Source organism: Rutidosis leptorrhynchoides, chromosome 9, assembly GCF_046630445.1.
Source record: "Rutidosis leptorrhynchoides isolate AG116_Rl617_1_P2 chromosome 9, CSIRO_AGI_Rlap_v1, whole genome shotgun sequence".
Taxonomy (NCBI): domain Eukaryota; kingdom Viridiplantae; phylum Streptophyta; class Magnoliopsida; order Asterales; family Asteraceae; genus Rutidosis; species Rutidosis leptorrhynchoides.
The window spans coordinates 229,948,907-229,968,787 of NC_092341.1; the positions used below are offsets into that span (position 1 = coordinate 229,948,907).

General features: G+C 34.6%; 1 non-coding gene across 1 annotated transcript; it reads left to right on the forward strand.

Annotated features, from left to right (window-relative positions):
- The first annotated feature begins 18,517 nt into the window (after window positions 1-18,517).
- Window positions 18,518-18,624, forward strand: LOC139869877 (small nucleolar RNA R71). The gene has a single exon (XR_011766453.1). It is a non-coding gene; the product is annotated as a small nucleolar RNA R71 (small nucleolar RNA).
- Window positions 18,625-19,881: the final 1,257 nt, after the last annotated feature.

Genomic DNA, 19,881 nt, shown 5'->3' on the forward strand with positions numbered 1-19,881 from the left:
AAAGAAATCCCATGGTTTGCAGACTATGCAAACTACTTAGTTTGTGGATTCCTTGAAAAAGGATTATCGTACCAAAGACGAAAGAAATTCTTCAGTGATATAAAACACTATTTCTGGGAAGATCCACATCTGTTTAAAAGTTGTCCCGATGGAATAATACGCCGATGTGTATTTGGAGATGAAGCGAGTAAAATTTTAAACCATTGTCACACAGGACCAACAGGAGGGCATTATGGGCCTCAACTAACAGCAAGAAAAGTTTATGAAGCTGGATTCTATTGGCCTACAATTTACAAAGACGCACACCTTCTTTGCAAATCTTGTGATGCATGTCAAAGGGCCGGAAAAATAAGTCAACGTGATGAAATGCCACAAAATGTCATCCAAGTATGTGAAGTATTTGACATTTGGGGTATTGACTTTATGGGTCCATTTCCAAAATCTCATAATAATTTATATATACTCGTAGCCATTGATTATGTATCTAAATGGGCGGAAGCACAAGCTCTCCCAACTAACGATGCACGAGTTGTAGTCAACTTTTTAAAACGTCTTTTTGCAAGGTTTGGAACACCGAAAGCTTTAATAAGTGATCGGGGTACTCATTTCTGTAATAATCAACTTGAGAAAGTTCTTAAAAGATATGGAGTAACTCATAAAATCTCCACCGCATATCATCCACAAACAAGTGGACAAGTTGAAAATACCAACCGAGCCTTAAAACGTATTCTAGAGAAAACCGTAGGATCAAATCCGAAGGAATGGTCCATTAAATTGGAGGATGCACTCTGGGCTTTTAGAACAGCCTACAAAACTCCAATTGGAACCACACCTTTTAGACTTGTTTATGGAAAAGCATGTCATCTTCCAGTAGAAATTGAACACAAAGCATTTTGGGCTTTGAAGACATGTAATCTTGATTTACATGAAGCCGGACGTCTACGATTAAGTCAACTAAACGAATTAGAAGAATTAAGACATGAAGCATACGAAAATTCGTTAATCTATAAAGAAAGAACGAAGAAATGGCATGATAAAAGAATCAGAAGTTCAAAAGAATTTAAAGAAGGAGACAGAGTTCTTCTTTTCAATTCACGATTCAAGCTATTTCCTGGAAAATTGAAATCAAGATGGTCTGGACCATTCATAGTCAAAAGAGTTTTCCCATACGGAACGATAGAATTGATAAATTCAAATGGGATTGAATTTAAAGTTAATGGTCACAGAGTTAAACATTACATACAGGGTCCAATGGAAGTCGACAACGAAGTTAATCACAATTTCGACACCACAGCTAACTAAGTGTGGGGAGAATCAAGTCTTTAAAGGATAATATGTATTTCTGTTAGAGTTAGATTGTCTGTTTTCGTGTAGTTCTCGAAAATGGAACACGTATGGTCTTTCCCTAGCAGACCCTAAAGAACTAGTCTTCTCCCCCCATTCTGAATTTTTATTTTTTTTAGGTTTTTACGAAATGAAGACTGCCTGTGAACTAAACCATGGTCTAATGCTACACGCTTTGATCACTAAAAGAAATAATGACATACTACCGAGTGAATTAGTATCAGTAATCAGAGAAAGAATGGACGGAGTTAGAAAAGGATCCAGATGCGAAGATAATAAGTTACAATTTGGTAAAGGAAAATCAAAATCCGCAGCGAAAAGAAGAGCACGACACCTAGAAAGATGTCACAAATGCGGAAAATGGTCACATGGAGGTAAATGTTCAAATAATCAAACCTATTCAAATACCGAATTTGTTACTTTATGCAGAGACGGACCGTTCATATGTTTAGAAGAAAAGACAATGAATGCTCGAGGTTACGCCTATGCAGCCATGGAAGACCAATTAAACCGACTATCTTATGAATATAATAGATCATATAACTAAGAAATCTATTTCACAGGTATGTCTGTACAGTTTTTATTTTTATTTTTATTTTTAACCTTTTGATAATAAACGCTAATTTGTTCGCTAAAAAGTATTAAATTGGTATTAAATAAAATTAGGTTTGGCGACCGAAATTATTGATATCGTTCAAAAATTTATTACATCACTGCGAAATTTAACGTTTATTCTTAAGGTATAAATATCTTTAATCAATCAACCCAAAATATTTCAAAAATTCGTCATGAGTTAAATTAGGTCTTGGAACCGAAATTACTTTACCGAAAAGAGGGGCGCATATTTTTGATAATATTTGATTGATTAAAGTGGGATAAAAAGACAAAAAGATTTTTAATTTTATTTTTACCATATTTTTAAAAAAATTAATATTAAATTAATATTGTAAACTTTGTAAAAACAATATATTTAAATTATAAATATTTGAAAAATTAATATAAGTTTGATATGAATTTATAATATGAATTTTTAAATTAAGTTTGGTGTGAATTTTTAATTTTTAAAATATGAATTTTTAATTTTATGCATTTTAAATTTTAAGTTTGGTGTGATTATTTTTTATTAATTTTGAATTTTATATTTAAGTTGTGTGAATTTAAAAACAAAAATTTACTTTATCTCATTAAGTTAAAAATATGATTTTAAAATTCGTCGTAAGTTGAAGACTAGGTCTTTGAACCGAAATTGCTTTACCCGAGGGAGGGACGAGAACTTTTATTATCATTATTTTTAATCTTATTGATTTAAAGTATGCCAAAAACATTAAAAAAACCCAAAAATCTTAGCTTTTAAAACAATCGCTACAAAAAGACAAATTTTAAAATTTTGTCGAGGGACGGACTAGGGCATCGTCCCGAAACGACCTCGTCTTAAAAAGAAACAAAATTTTTAAAATTTTATTAAATTTTATGTTTTAAAAGTTTAAGGTTTATAAAAAAAAAAAAAAAAAAAAAAAAAAAAAAAAAAAAAAAAAAAAACCTGGAATTACACCCCATGCGAGTCGCATGGGGGAAAGGCTTAAGCCATGCGACTCGCATGGACATAAAATACTGGACAGGATCAAAACTTCCAGCGAGCTGCTCTGTCTCTCACATTACACACACATATACACGAACCATCTCCAAAACCCTCTCAATTTTTCACCAATTTTCACCAAATTTCTTGCAAAACTTCACAATAATCATGCCTAGATTCAGTAGTCTCAACCCCTTCAGGAGAAAGGTAAAGATTTCACCCCTAATCTCTTTAAATTCGAATTTTTGTGTTCTTGAGCTAGAAAATTTATATTTTGATTTTGTTAAATTTAGGTGTAATTAGAGCTAAATTGTTGTTATATTATGCATGTATATCCTAGATAGAAGCTATTTAACATGAATTGAAGCTAAAAACTTCAAATTTTTAAGAATCTAGGGTTTGTGTTCTTGAGCAATTTGGGGCTTTTTGATATAAACAGGTTATGGCCGATTTTTGTCATGAATTGTTGCTAAATTAAGTAGTGTAACATGTTTAGGTAGTTAATTGATCCAAACTTTGAGCCTAAACATGTTTTTGAGAATTAAAGTAGACTTTTTAAGTCTAAAAATTCATGAACTTGGATAATTTGATATAAAGGCCATTTGAAACTTGTTTCATTGCTAGTAGTGATTATTTTGGCATGTTATTTAAGATAAATGCTTATGAACTTGATGTACATTTTTCGTATATGCTTATTTGACAAAGTGTAGACTTGACAAAAATAAGAAAATGAGCACTAGTTTGATTTGAATGCCATGTAACAAGTGTTTAATTGTTATAATAATTATTGTTGACATGTTTAAGAGTTTAAATGTGATAAAACATTGTACACATTTTCGTATGTAAAAGTATATAATTGTTATTTTTAGGAAAATATGTATAAAATATGTTATGAATTGAACATGTCATCATAATTGTTTCAAGTTATTATTTTGCTAACACTAATGCATATTTGGATGCAAAAATTTTGTGTTTAATGTGTTTTGCAGAAAGCCGATACTGGAGGTTCAGGAGCATCATCATCCAGGCAACCAGAGCCCGAACCGCAAATGTTTCATGAACAAGAACAACATATGCAACAAGAAGAAGAAGAACAGGAGGAGCAACATATTCCTTATCACGATCAAGATCAATTATTCGTGAATCAGTTTCGTCAATTCGCTCCACATCAAAGGATTCTGAGCTTAGACATTAATGAAGATCAGTTACACCCAAATCTGAGATTTGATCGATGTTGGATAGAGTATCCAGATTATCAAAAGAACATGCACATTCTCTACAATAAGGTTGTTGAAATGCCAAGGGCAATTGACTGGGTACCTTTGGAAACAGTTGACCTTGCCGAACCGATTCGGGGATTATTGGTGCAAAGGTATGGTAATTCTCAGTTTAACGATTGGATGCGCCTATTTTCCATTCGTAGAACCATATATAGGGAATGGTGTATAGAATTACTTAGTACTATTAAGTTAAACAGTGATGTTAGGAGGATAGATGATAGAAGCTTTATTAGATTTCTGTTAGGTGGACGCATGTACAGAATGTCCATGATAGATTTAGCCAGGGCCTTACAGATTTACACCCCTGCTGAACTTTTGAGCCCCGACTGTAATAGCCTGATTGCCCAAGGAGAAAGGGTAGATAGGGAATTTGATGTTAACGCTGTCTGGAGGCGTATGTCACACTTTAATGAATTTCACGCCAGTGGAAATCATACATACTTAGATATAGACAGAGCTGAACTCCGGGTGATTCATAGATTCTTAGCAAACACAATTACACAAAGGGGTAGGAATAAGGAGAAATTGACCGTAAATGATTTGTTCTACCTCAAGTGTATTAGAGACCCGAGGAGTTTCGTTAACATTCCCTATTGTGTTGGTTATTATCTCGCTAATGTAGTTTCGGGGATGAAATCGGGGAGTATTATAGGTGGTGGTATTTTCATTACTCTCATTGGAGAGTATTTAGGTGTAGATAAGCACCAAGGGGGTCCAATGAACGAAATAGAGGACGGAGGTGAAACTATAAGTTCAAACCTTTATCACGGTGCAAGGGTATTATTGATGAGACGTGGTCGGGTATATCGATACGAGGGACCTCAGCGACAGGTAGAGAGAGGTTCGGATGACGAGATGGAGGAGGCGAACAACATTATAGGAGTTGTTCGGGAGACTGCTCTTGATTTAGGTATTCGTATGGAGGATGAATACATGACGAACTATGATAGGCATATGCAGTACGAGGCATGGCAACGCCGGAATGACTACGAGCATTCCCGGCAACGAGAGCATGGCCGATGGGATTATCATCAGCGCCAAATTATAAGCCAGTTGCAGCCTGGTGAGATGTATTATCCGACCCGACCCGCATACTATCCCGCACATCAGCCAGAGATGAGACCACCCTATGATTCATATGATTATGACGCAGCATACCAGTACACCTATAATCAGCCATGGAACCCGGACGCGAACATGAATTGGGATCCATATCCTAATTTTCCTCCTAACCCACCTCCTGATCAGTAGAGATAAGTGGTAATTTTTATTTTTATTTTAAACACTTAACATTTTATTATGTTTATGTAATGTTGGATATTTTATTATTATTGTGTACTAATATTTTTCTTATAGTTTGAAAGTGGGATGCCAAAGTTCCATTTCAAATTGCATGTATGATTATATTTGTATTGTATGTATTCTATTTTATGCACAAAACAGGGTAAAACAACGCGTTTTCAAAGACTGGCATTAAGTTCAGCAAAAGCAAGTAATTTTGACGACAATGATGCAAAATGTATGTGAAATAACAACAAGACGGAATGAACAAATGACGTGCACCATTTATCATTCAGCAAACAAACGCCAATATATTTGGAAACTTTGGTAAAAATTTAATCATTTTCACACAAATCACCCTCAATAATTTAAATTGTTACTGATTTCTTGCAAATGAGGGCATTGCAAGATCTTAAGTGTGGGAAGGGATTAAATTCTTTCGGATTTTAAAATTTTTATATTAAACACTTGGTTACCATTAAAAATACTAGTAAAGCAGTAGTTGTATTAGAATCTAGTGCTCTCTGATAAAAAAAAGAACAGCCCTAGTCTTATATACTAACTACCCAATTCTAGTAAATTTTTCAAAATTTTCAATTAAATGAATTCAAAATCATGTTTATACATATTTATGAACGATAAAACTAGGTTTTAACACCGAAATTATTGTTACCTCGGAAAGGACATAAATTGAGAAACAAACTAAAATGTTAAAATTCATTTAAAATGGAATAGAGGACGATAAAAAGGAAAATAAAAGCCAAGTGTGGGAAATTTACCAAGTTATTTTAAACATATGTCACATATATTTGTAACAAATAACTGAAAATACTTTTGCTTTGGACTAAACTAAACTGTTTTACCCGATGAAAGAAAAGAAGAGATGGATCTATACGATGAATCAATTCCATCACTAAAAGGAAGTAAAGTCTTCCGAAAAAGACACGCGCTTCTTGATTTAGGTCATGAAGTTGTCGTTCAGACCAGCTGTAGGTTGACGAAAAATCTAGAAAAGTCATCACTAAAATCAGCAGGAAATCCACGGACCTCAGCATTAAACAGGGTCGCCAAGTGGTCAGATTTATCCTAACCATGAGAAGGATTTATCTCGTACAATGGGGGGGCACCGTGCAAATTAGCTGGATAAGACTAATGAATCAGATCCCCAGAAAGGATAATCTCCTTAAAGATTAAAAATCAGCTTTTAAGACTGATATTACTCAATCCTAGAGATTGACCTTAAAGATTGAGAATTACAAACTCATGGAATTCAATGATATCTAAACTCGAGCTTAAACGAGAAAATATTTTGATCAAAATTATAAACCGATTTGTTTTCTGAAAACCCTATTTTCAATGCGTTCATTACCATTGAACGTAAAATCCTAGGAATTCACCTGGAATTCATTAGGTCACCTGAACTAAATCGGGTGTCAACCGTAAGAACGGTGGTTGCATAACATGGTCAAAGACAGAACCTTGTGCCAGACCGAAAAAATTATAAGGGTGAGCTTTACTATTGCTCCTACCAAGGATAGTAATTGCGTCCGACACGTTATAGACCATAAACAAAAGCATGTCACGGGACATTGCCTTAACAGTTGCTTGTTCAACGCTTTCCTTTACAACCGGACGGTAGTTTGCCGAAAGGTAATATACGGAACAAGTAAACTGGACGTGTTGCTTTCCAAATACAAGGTTAGCAAGTGGGTGACACAAAACCGCAAGTTTTGAGCTAAAATTTTCAAATCTGAAACCCACCAAACCCACAAAAATATTTTGCAAACACCGGTAAAGGGTTATTCCGGAAAACTTATCTAGGGGAAAAACTAGATTTAATTTTCAAAAGATCAAATGTTTTCATAAAGATCCAATTTCCTTAATGGATCTAAATTTTTATAGTCATGTGAGACTGTAAACCATATCGTTACTACCATTGTTTATACCGCCGTATAGAAATCACTGATGTACAAAGTATGAAGAATAAAGAAGTGATTCTAGTATTTCAAGACAATATTGCTTGAGGACAAGCAACGCTCAAGTGTGGGAATATTTGATAATGCTAAAAACGAACATATATTTCATAGCATTATTCCTCAAGAAAGACAAGCTTTTAGTTGCAATTGTTCTATTTACAAGAGATATTCGTTTAAATATTAAAAGTGAAGACAAAAGGCAGATTCGACAAATTGTAGACAAAAAGGTCCAAAGAGCTAAAAAGTACAAGATACAACTAAAAAGGTTCAAAATATTGATGAGGAACGTCTCAAAATGACAAGAGTACAAGTTACAAGACGCAAAGTACGCGATTTAAAATAGTACGCGAGGACGTCCGAAAATCCGGAACCGGGACCTGAGCCAAGAAGAAACGCCCGACGCAACGGACCAAAAATATCTAGTCTACTATGCACAAGAATATAATATAATATATATATAATTATATATAATTATATATTATATATATTATTATTATTATATTACGTCGGCAAGAAGAAAACAAAAGTAGTTGGCTGAATCCAGGGTGGCCATGCGACTCGCATGGCCAGAAGCACAAAACCATGCGAGTCGCATGGTGTGAGATTGCTGGTCAGGTCCTATAAATAGCCAGTTTTCTGACGAGTTTAACATCCTTTTTTTCTTCTCTTCATACGAAGTAATATATATTTATATTTATAATTTATATTTTAATTTTAATTATAATTCTAATAATAAGGGTATGTTAGCGAATGTTGTAAGGGTGTAAGTCGAAATTCTGTCCGTGTAACGCTACGCTATTTTTAATCATTGTAAGTTATGTTCAACCTTTTTACATTAATGTCTCGTAGCTAAGTTATTATTATGCTTATTTAAAACGAGGTAATCATGATGTTGGGCTAATTACTAAAATTGGGTAATTGGGCTTTGTACCATAATTGGGGTTTGGACAAAAGAACGACACTTGTGGAAACTAGGCTATGGGCTATTAATGGGCTTTATATTTGTTTAACTAAATGAAAGTTTGTTAATGTTAATATAAAGATTTACAATTGGGCGTCCCTATAAATTACCATATACACTCGATCGGACACGATGGGCGGGGTATTTATATATACGAATAATCGTTCATTTAACCGGACACGGGAATGGATTAATAGCCACTAGAATAATTAAAACAGGGGTGAAATTACATTCAAGGGTAATTGGTGTAATTGTTAACAAAGTAGTAAAACCTTGGTTTACACGCAGTCGATAACCTGGTGTATTCATTAAACAAAGTATTAAAACCTTGTTACAATTCGAATCCCCAATTAGTTGGAATATTTATCTTCGGGTATAATAATAATTTGACAAGGACACTTGCAATTTATATTTATGACTGATGGACTGTTATGGACAAAAACCAGACGGACATATTGAATAATCCAGGACAAAGGACAATTAACCCAAGGGCATAAAACTAAAATCAACACGTCAAACATCATGATTACGGAAGTTTAAATAAGCATAATTCTTTTATTTCATATTTAATTTCCTTTATTTTATATTTAATTGCACTTCTAATTATCGCACTTTTATTTATTGTTATTTTATTTAATCGCACTTTTAATTATCGTACCTTTTAATTATCGCAATTTTATTTTATCGCATTTTTATTCGCAATTTCATTATCGTTATTTACTTTAAGCTTTAATTTAAGTCTTGTATTTATTTTATATTTTACATTAGGTTTTAACTGCGACTAAAGTTTTAAAATCGACAAACCGGTCATTAAACGGTAAAAACCCCCCTTTATAATAATAATATTACTTATATATATATTTGTATTTTTATAAAAGTAAACTAATATAGCGTTGAGCTTTGCTTAAAGATTTCCCTGTGGAACGAACCGGACTTACTAAAAACTACACTACTGTACGATTAGGTACACTGCCTATAAGTGTTGTAGCAAGGTTTAAGTATATCCATTCTATAAATAAATAAATATCTTGTGTAAAATTGTATCGTATTTAATAGTATTTTCCTAGTAAAATATAAGCTATTTTGTATACCCCTCTGCTTTGACATCAGTTCACGATAATCGATACACATGCGGAAAGATCTGTCCTTCTTCTTCACAAAAAAAACAGGTGCGCCCCAAGGCGATGAACTCGGTCGGATAAATCCATGGTCTAGCAGTTCCTGCAGTTGACTCTGCAACTCTTGCAGTTCGGAAGGTGCAAGTCGATAAGGTGCGCGAGCTACATGTGCAGCTCATAGCACTAGATCGATCTGGAACTCCACTGATCTCGGCGGGGGTAATCCCGACAATTCTTCTGGAAAGACGTCGGGAAATTCGTTCACAATTCGCACTTCATCCACGCTTTTCTCCTCAGTTTCTAACTTCTTCACGTGTGTCAAAATAGCAAAACGTCCCTTTTTCATAACCTTTTGTGCCTTCAAGCAACTAATAAGGTTCAGCTTCGGGCTACATCTATCTCCGTAAACAATCAGTGGCTCACCATCTTCACGAGGTATACGAAGAATCTTCTCACCACAGATAACTTCGGCTCTTACCTTAGACAACCAGTCCATACCGACTATCACATCAAAGCTTTCCAACTTAATGGGTATCAAATCAATCTCAAAATCCACACCAGCTAAGTTTATAATACCTCCTCGACCAATTTGGTCAACTTTCTCAAGTTTTCCATTGGCTACTTCAACAAGTATACTCTCATCCAAAGGTACTAATGACCAATCTATATTAGAGTAAAAGTGTCTACATACATAACTCCTATCAGCACCGGTATCAAATAGGACAGAAGCAAATAGGTTATTGATAGTGAATGTACCTGTAACCAAGTCAGGATCTTCACGGGCATCTCTGGCATTCATGTTGAAGACTCTTCCATGTGCTGGCCTGCCATCCATCTTCTTGTTAGGACATTCATTCTTGAAGTGGCCCTGTTGACCACACTCAAAACACTTCCTTGGTCCACTTGGGTTCGTCCTCATAGCTGGGACGGTGATCTTACAATCTCTGCCGATGTGTCCAGTCCTTTTACACTTCTCACACACTACGTTGCAGTATCCAGTGTGATGCTTGTAGCATCTCTTACACTAGGAAAGACTACCTTTGTAGTTAGGGTTAGAGTTAGGGTTCGGGTTAGGATTCCTTCAGTCATTGTTTTCCCTTAAAATTCTCATACTTCTTAGTCGGGTTCTGGTCAAAACCTTTTCCCTTACTTCTGTCCCACTTACGTTTCCCATTACTAGCTCTCGATTCTGATTTCGCCTTCTCTGGCTCTTGGCGGGTAATTTGATTCATCAAGGTGTGCACCATACGCATAGCTTCTGGGACATTCGCTGGTTTCGATGAAGTGACATTTCTTTGAATATCCTTGGTAAGTCCCCACAGATACCTCTCCATCCGTTTGTATTCCGGAGTAACCATTGTGGTGCACATCAAAGCTAACTCCAAGTACCTTCAGTTATTGCCATCAAGGTCAGTTCCTACAACTTTTAGTTCCCAAAAATTCGCTTCCATTTTTTGAATTTCGGTTCTGGGGCAGTACTCCTAGATCATAGCCCTCTTAAACTCCTCCTATGGTGTTGCATAAGTTTCGTCAATTCCCCGAGCCTGGGCGAGCATATTCCACCAAGTCAAAGCGCCATCCGACAAAGTGCAGGATGCGAACTTAGTCTTATTCCCTTCAGAGCAGTTACTCATACAGAAAGCGGCTTCCAACTTCTCAAACCATCTCGTCAGCCCAAATGGCCCTTCTGTTCCACTGAAATTGCGGGGATTGCAGCTCTGGAATTCCTTGAAAGTACACCCATTCTAGAAGTTCGGGTTGCTGGTGGAGCTTGGGGGTTGGCATTCACTATAGCTGCGGCTACTCGAGCGACTATCATCTCTTCAAGCTGTGCTGCGGTGGGGATTTCTCTTGGACCACTTTCGTTAGCCATCAATCTTCCAAACAAAAATATCGACTTAAGTCAAAATCCATTAACCAACAACGTCACGACATACGGTAAACAATATGGAAACAACACATTACACGAATACTAAGCATGGCAACAAGCAACAGGTAGCACAAAAGCCAATATGTAATAAAATGTCATACAATAGATCAACAACAGTAGTTCCATTCATAATAAGAAAATTGCATACAATAGCATAAGGTTCGTACAATACATAAATGAAAAACAGGAAACTACAAACGGAATACATAAAGAAATCTAATACAACAGTCCTAGGGCAAGGGTGGATAAATGATGTCCATCAGGTGGGTCATCTGGTCCTCGAGCTCAGTTACCTGAGCACGGATGGCATGCACTTCTCTCGTCAGTTCCTTGACGATAGGAGATGCTGGTGGGGTAGGTGGTGCAGATGGTGCCTGTGGTGCAGATGGTCCAGATAATGCGGATGTAGTACTAGAAGTAGACGGCACTGAGCGGGCGACCTTACACACAAATGGGTCGGCAGGATACGTGATGTGTGCAGCGGTGTATACGAAATACTATTATTTTTAATATGAAATACGGTACAATTTACACAAGTTTTAATTATTTATATAGATGGGATATACCTAAACCTTGTTACAACACTATAGGAAGTGTACCTAATCGCAGAGTAGTGTAGTTTTTAGTAAGTCCGGTTCGTTCCACAGGGAGCTAGCGATACGTACTAAATTTTTAACAACTATATATATATATATATATATATATATATATATATATATATATATATATATATATATATATATATATATATATATATATATATATATATATATATATATATATATATAAGTAGTAATATTATAAAAGGGGGGTTTTACCGTTTAATGACCGGTGTGTCGATTTTAAATAAAGCGTAAAGATAAATGATGATAATTAAAATGCATAAAATAAATAACAATATTTAAAATGACAATAAATAAATGACAGTAAATAAAAGTACGATGAGATATAATGAGATATAATAAAAGAATTATGCTTATTTAAACTTCCGTAATCATGATGTTTGACGTTTTGATTTTAAATAATTGTTACCCGGGTTAATTGTCCTTTGTCCTGGCTTATTTGATACCTATCTGGGTTTTGCCCATAATAGTCCATCGGTCATAATTATAATATGCTCATCAAATTAACCTTATTCCCGAAGTCAAATATTCCAACTAATTAGGGATTCGAACTATAACAAGGTTTTAATACCTTGTTAACAATTACACCAATTATCCTTGTATGTAGTCCACCCCTGTTTTAATTAGTCCATGATACATTAATTTATTCACTTGGCCATAATGAATAATCAATTACCCAATCCAATTGATTAATTAAATGATTGTAAATGATGCCGTATAAACGTCACTAAATAGGACATTCGTAATCAATTTAATAATGATTAGATTAACTAATTTAAAGATAGGTTCGACAGGTTCCAATGAGTTGTCATTCAATTAGACAATACCCCCTATCTATTAATAGTCCATAGTCCAATGTCCACAAATGTCGGTCTTTTGTCCAAACCCGAATTATGGTACAAAATCCAATAACCCCATTTAGTCAAACATCACGATTATTTTAGCTTAAATAAGCATAATAATAACTTAGTTACGAGACATTAATTTAAAACGAAAGAACATAGCTTACAGTGGTGACTAATCACGTAGCGTTACCCGGACAAAGTTTCGACTTAAAACCCGTAAAACATTTCTTAAAATAACTCAACTAAACCATAACTTTATTATTAAAATTAACTTATATGAAAATTATAATATGAATATATTTATGTTTACTGAAGAAGGAATGAAAAGAGTGTGAATAGGTGCACTAAATTCGGCAGAAACTTGTGGCTTTTATAGACTTGGCCAACTTCTGATGCCCATGCGATCGCATGGGCTTTGTGCCTATATGCCATGCGATCGCATGGCTACCTGATCCAGCTCACAATGCTTTGTTTTGTAGTTTGCCGACACTTTATTTAAATATATATATAATATATATAATTTCATATAATTATATATATATTATATTATATTCTTGTGCATAGTTGACTTATAATTTTAGCTTCGTTGACTTCCGCGTTGATGCTCGGTTTATGTCCCGGTTCCGGATTTTCGAACGTCCTTTAATACGATTTAATATCTTGTACTTTGCGTTTCGCGACTTGTACTCTTGTCATTTTTGGATGTTTCTCATCAGTAAATTGAACCACTTGAATTATATCTTATACATTTGAGCTTTTTGGTCATTTGCGTCTTTAAATCGTCGTTTTCTTCTTTTGTCTTTGCACTTATTTATTTAAACGATTATTACTTGAAAATAGAACAATTGCAACTAAAAGCTTTACATATTGGAAGGATATTGAGCCTAAATATATGTTCATTTGGAGCACTATCAAATATCCCCACACTTGAGCGTTGCTTGTCCTCAAGCAATACAGAACTTTGAAATAAAATCACACTTTACTCGAATCACCTTTTTTATTCTCACACTTTATTCATCGGTGATTTTGATACGGCGGTATAAATAATGATAGTAACAATAGAACCATGGTTAAAGTTGGGTGTGTCATCCGCATTTTCCTCGGGTTCAGGTCAACGACACTTGCAATCAAATAGCCGATTTACTTTCGGTTTTCAAAGCAAAGTACACATTTGAAAGGCAGTTTAAAGTCCCACGTGACTATGAAAATTTAGATCCTTAAGGAAATTGGATCTTTATGAAAACATTTGATCTTTTGAAAATTTAAGCTAGATTTTACTCTAGACAAGTTTTCCGGAATTACCCTTCACCGGTGTTTGCAAAATATTTTTGTGGGTTTTAGATTTCAAAATTTTAGCTCAAAACTTGTGGTTTTGTGTCACCCACTTACTAACCTTGTATTAGGAAAGCACACATCCAGTTTACTTGTCCCGTATATTACCTTTCGGTAAACGACCGTCCAGTTGTAAAGGAAAGCGATGAATAAGCAACAGTTAAGGCAATGTCTAATGACATGCAGATGTTCATGGTCCACAACGTGTCTGATGCAATTACTATCCTTTGTAGGAGAAATAGTAAAGATCACCCTATAATTTTTCGGTCTGGCACAAGGTCCTGTCTCCGACCATGCTATGCAACCACCGTTCTTACGGTTGACACCCGATTTGGTTCAGGTGACCTAATGAATTTTGGTGAATTCTTAGGATTTTACGTTTAATGGTAATGAACGCATTGAAAATAGGTTTTCAGAAAACAAATCAGTTTTATGTTTGATCAAAATATTTTCTCGTTCAAGCTCGAGTTTAGATATCATCGAATTCTATGAGTTTGTAATTCTCAATCTTTTAAAGTCAATCTCAAGGATTGAGTAATATCAAGCTTAAATGTTGATTTTTAATCTTTAAGGAGATTATCCTTTCTAGGGATCTGATTCATTAGTCTTATCAAGCTAATTTGCACGGCACCCTTCCCATTTTACGAGACAGATCCTCTCATAATTAGGATAAGTCTGACCACTTGGCGACCCTGTTTGATGCTGAGGTCCGTGGATTTCCTACTGATTTTAGAGATGACTTTTCTAGATTTTTTGTCAACCTACAGCTGGTCTGGATGACAACTTCCTGACCTAAATCAAGAAGCGCGTGTCTTTTTTGGAAGACTTTACTTCCTTTTAATGATGGAATTGATTCATCGTGTAGATCCATCTTTCTTTCAAATATATTACAGTAAATCGGGTAAAACTGGTTAGTTTAGTTCAAAGCAAAAGTACCTACAATAATCTTGTACAAATATATGTGATATATGTTAAAGAACTTGGTGCATTCTTCCCACACTTAGCTTTTATTTTATTTCTTTCTTTGCCTTTTTATTCTCCTTTATTCCATTTTAAATGAATTCTAACGTTTTGGGTTGTTTCTCAATTTATGTCCTTTTCGAGGTAACAATAATTTCGGTGTTAATACCTAGTTTTATCGTTCATAAATATGTATAAACATGATTTTAAATTCATTTTATTGAAAATTTTTCAAATTTTCACAAAATTTGGCAAATAAACCAAGTGTAAACCCGATAGAATTTATAACCCTTCCCCACATTTGAGATCTTGCAATACCCTCATTTGCATGAAATCGGTAAAAATTTAAATTCATGAGGGTGATTAGCGTAGAAAAATGATAAAAAAAATTACCGAGTTTGCAAACATATTGTTTTATATCACATTTGATATTTTACGTCTTGCCGTTAAAATTAATAACTTTTGCTGAACTTAATGTCAGTCTTTGAAAGTGCGATGTTTTATCTTGTTTTGTACATAAGATATATATATATATATATATATATATATATATATATATATATATATATATATATATATATATATATATATGTATGTAGTTTATCTTATGTACAAAACAAGATAAAACATCGCACTTTCAAAGACTGACATTAAGTTCAGCAAAAGTTATTAATTTTAACGGCAAGACGTAAAATATCAAATGTGATATAAAACAATATGTTTGCAAACTCGGTATTTTTTTATCATTTTTCTACGCTAATCACCCTCATGAATTTAAATTTTTACTGATTTCATGCAAATGAGGGCATTGCAAGATCTTAAGTGTGGGGAAGGGTTATAAATTCTATCGGGTTTACACTTGGTTTATATATATATATTTTATAAAACCTTTATTTATTAAAACAATTTAAATGAATAATTAAAATTTGTCGTTTTAAAGCGAGTGTTTTAAAAGCAAAGATTTTTGGGTTTTTTAATTTTTTTGGCATACTTTAGATCAATAATATTAAAATAATGATAATAAAATTTTTCGCCCCGCCCTCGGGTAAAGCAATTTCAGTTCTACGACCTAGTCTTTAACTTACGACGAATTTTAGAAATCATTTTTTAAACTTAATGAAATAAAGTAAAATTTGTTTTTAAATTCACACAAAACTTAAATTTAAAAAGCGTATTAATTTTATACAAAACCTAAAAAACAAAAATAAATTCAGAATGGGGGGGAGAAAACTAGTTCTTTAGTGTCTGCTAGTGGAAAAGACCAATCGGATTCCATTCTCGGAACTACATGAGAACATAACAACTAACTCTAGACAGCATTTTTTTTCTTAGAACATTTGAATTTCCTCACACTTAGGTAGCTGTGGTTTTGAAATTGTGATTAACTTCACCGTCAATTTCTCTTGGACCATAATCAACTTGCATATCTATGACTTTTGCTTTAAGCCATTGTTCGAATTCCTGTGTAATATCCATAAATTCAACTAGTTTCGTCTTTTCTTTAGGCGATAGATTGGATACTAACCGATTACATAACTTAAAGTTCCCCTTGGTTCTAGCATCGCGAATCCGTTTAATAAGTTTCTTCATTAAACTGTTAATAATGGAGTCATTTAATTTCGTATCAACAACGGGGTTCTTTGTTATCAGGTCATCATTAGGTGTTACTTCATCTTCCCCACACTTAGGCTTTTTATTATTGTTAAGCATTACCTTGGAGTTGGTAACAAAATATGCTTCTCATCGATCGTTTTTATTGGTTCAACGGTTTTGGTTGGTGGAGATTTAGACTTTTGAATCATAAAGGTGACCGATTTGTCACCATCGCTAAGTGTCATTCTACCCTTTCTTACATCAAATAACGCCCCGGTGGACGCTAAGAATGGTCAACCTAAAATTAGAGGAACGTTTGAGTCCTCTTCTATGTCAATGACAATAAATTCGACTAGAAAGGTTAAATTACCCACTTGAACGGGTAGGTTGTCAGCAATTCCAACTGGGTGCCTAATGGTTTGATCAAAGAGTCGAACACTCATCTCTATTGGACTTAACTCACCTACTCCTAATCTCTTATATAATGAAAGAGGCATAACACTCACACTTGCACCTAAATCTGCTAGTGCATCATACATGACACAATTAATAAGTAGACAAGGAACAATAAATTCACCTGGATCACCCACCCTGGGTGGAAGTTTTGGTGGAACTATCTTCACCGGGTTTATTTTTACGGTTTTTGTTTCTTGTACTTTCTTATTTTTATTCTTCTTTCCAAAGGTATCACAAACATTATTACCTATTACTTGCTCATACTCAACTCCTTTTCTTGGAAACAGGATGGGTGGTCTGTATGGTACAACTACAGGCTTTACATACTCGGGTGGTGGTGGTGGTGTTGTAACTTCTTCATTGTTACTCACATCTAAAACATTCCCATCTTCTGGTGCTGGTTTTTTAGAATTTATTGAAACCATATTAACATTCTCATTTCGAGGATTTACTTCAGTATTACTCGGTAGCTTTCCTTGTTCCCTCTCACACATCATGCTAGCAAGAGTACCTACGTGTTTTTCTAGATTTAAAATGGAAGCTTGTTGAGTTCTTAATGACTGATCAAACCTCTCATTTGTTTGGGTTTGAGATGTAATAAATTGTGTTTGAGATTCTATTAGCTTTGCCATCATTTCTTCCAGATTTAGCTTTTTCTCTTCGGTTTGTTGTGGTGGTTTATACAAGCTAGGTCTTTGTTGATTGAAAGTGTTGTTTTGAGTTGGTTGGTTATTCAGACCTTGTTGGTTATACGAGTTATTGTTGGGTCCATTTGGATTGTAAAAAATGTTTTGATTTCGATTGAAGTTTAGCCTTGGCGGTTGATAATTATTTTGATAATTATTTCCCGGCCTTTGGTTCATGTAGGAAACATTCTCACGTTGTTCCATCGTTTGCTCAATGTGACAATCTTTCGTTAAGTGTGGTCCGCCGCATTGCTCACAACTGATTCGTATTGCGTGAATATCTTTATTCATCTTTTCCATTCGTCTTTCGAAAGCATCTATTTTTGCGAAAACAGAATCAAAGTCATGGCTAGAATCAGCTCTAGCTGCTTTAGATGAACGAAAGATATCTTTTTCCTGGTGCCACTCATGAGAGTGGGAGGCTGTGTTATCAATAATCTTGTGAGCTTCGGTTGCGGTTTTCTTCATAATGGAACCACCAGCTGCTGTGTCGATGTCTTTTCTTGTAGCAACGTCGACACATTGGTAGAATATTTGTACTATTTAATAAGTGTCTAAACCGTGCTGAGGACATCCTCTCAACAACTTCCCGAATCTTGTCCATGCCTCATATAATGTTTCATTTAGCTTTTGCGCGAACGTAACAATTTCTCCTTGAAGTCTCACAGCTTTACATGCCGGAAAGAATCTTTTAAGAAATTTCTCAACTAAAACATCCCATGTGTCAATCGCTCCTTCAGGTAATGATTCTAACCAATCTTTGGCTTCTCCCTTTAAAGCTCAGGGAAACAACATGAGATAGATCTGTTCATCCTCAACTTCTCTGATTTTGAATAGAGTACAGATCCTATTAAAGGTTCGAAGATATTCGTTTGGATCTTCCTTTAGCGTACCACTAAATTGGCATTGATTAGTTACCATGTGTAGGATTTGTCCTTTGATTTCATAATCTGGCGCATTAACATCTGGCTTAATAATGGCATGACCTTGGCCCGTGCGTGTGGCTCTCATTCGGTCTTCCATACTTAGAGGTTCCGTTACTTCCATAATTGAATTTGTTGAATACAAATCACTAGAAGATTCTGATATAACGGTTTGTGGTTCAGGAGGAATGATTAGTGGTTCTGGATCTTGGAATTGTCCTTGAATATCCTCCGGGTTCTCAATTGTGAAGTCGGGTTCAAAAAATGGATTATCGGAAATTTGAATTGGAGTACTTGTTCGACTAGATGATGATTCTAAAGAAAAATCAATGGCGACAATATTGGCTAGATGTCATGATCGGGTTACAGGTGGTGAACGTATGAAAGGTGGTGAACGTTTTGCTCGGTGCATTCACTGAATATCCTATTAGTTATAAATATAAAAATTATTAAAGTTATCAAATTAATAGACTTTTCTGATTTTGCCCACGTTTCGAATAGCCAATAGATGCAGCAGGTAGCCAGGACCCTTTAAATCGGAAGCTCACAACTCGCCACTAACAAGTCCAACTATTACTACGAACCAGAAAACTTGGAAGTCTATCAATTTAACCGCTTAAAATAATTTTTCGTCGAATTTTAAAGAAAATAAAGAAAATTCTATGTCCTAAAAACTAGAGCGTAGAAATGAAAAAGAAAAAGCGCGTCGAAAAACGTCGAAGAATAAAAATCGAAAAATAAAAATAAGAAAGAAAAATGTCGAAACTTAAAAATCTAAAAACTAAATCTAAAAAGATGCACCTAAAGGTATTAAAGCTTAAAAGGAATTCTATATCCAAAACGGCAATAACTTAAAAGGCACTAAAATATATAAACGGCGTCGCAAAATTCTAAAGCGCCTAAATCTTAATTCTAAAGAAAAAGCTCTTAAGAGATTTTACGGCAAACCCTAAATATCTAGAAGTATAAAATAACTACGGCAAAATACTAAACTTAA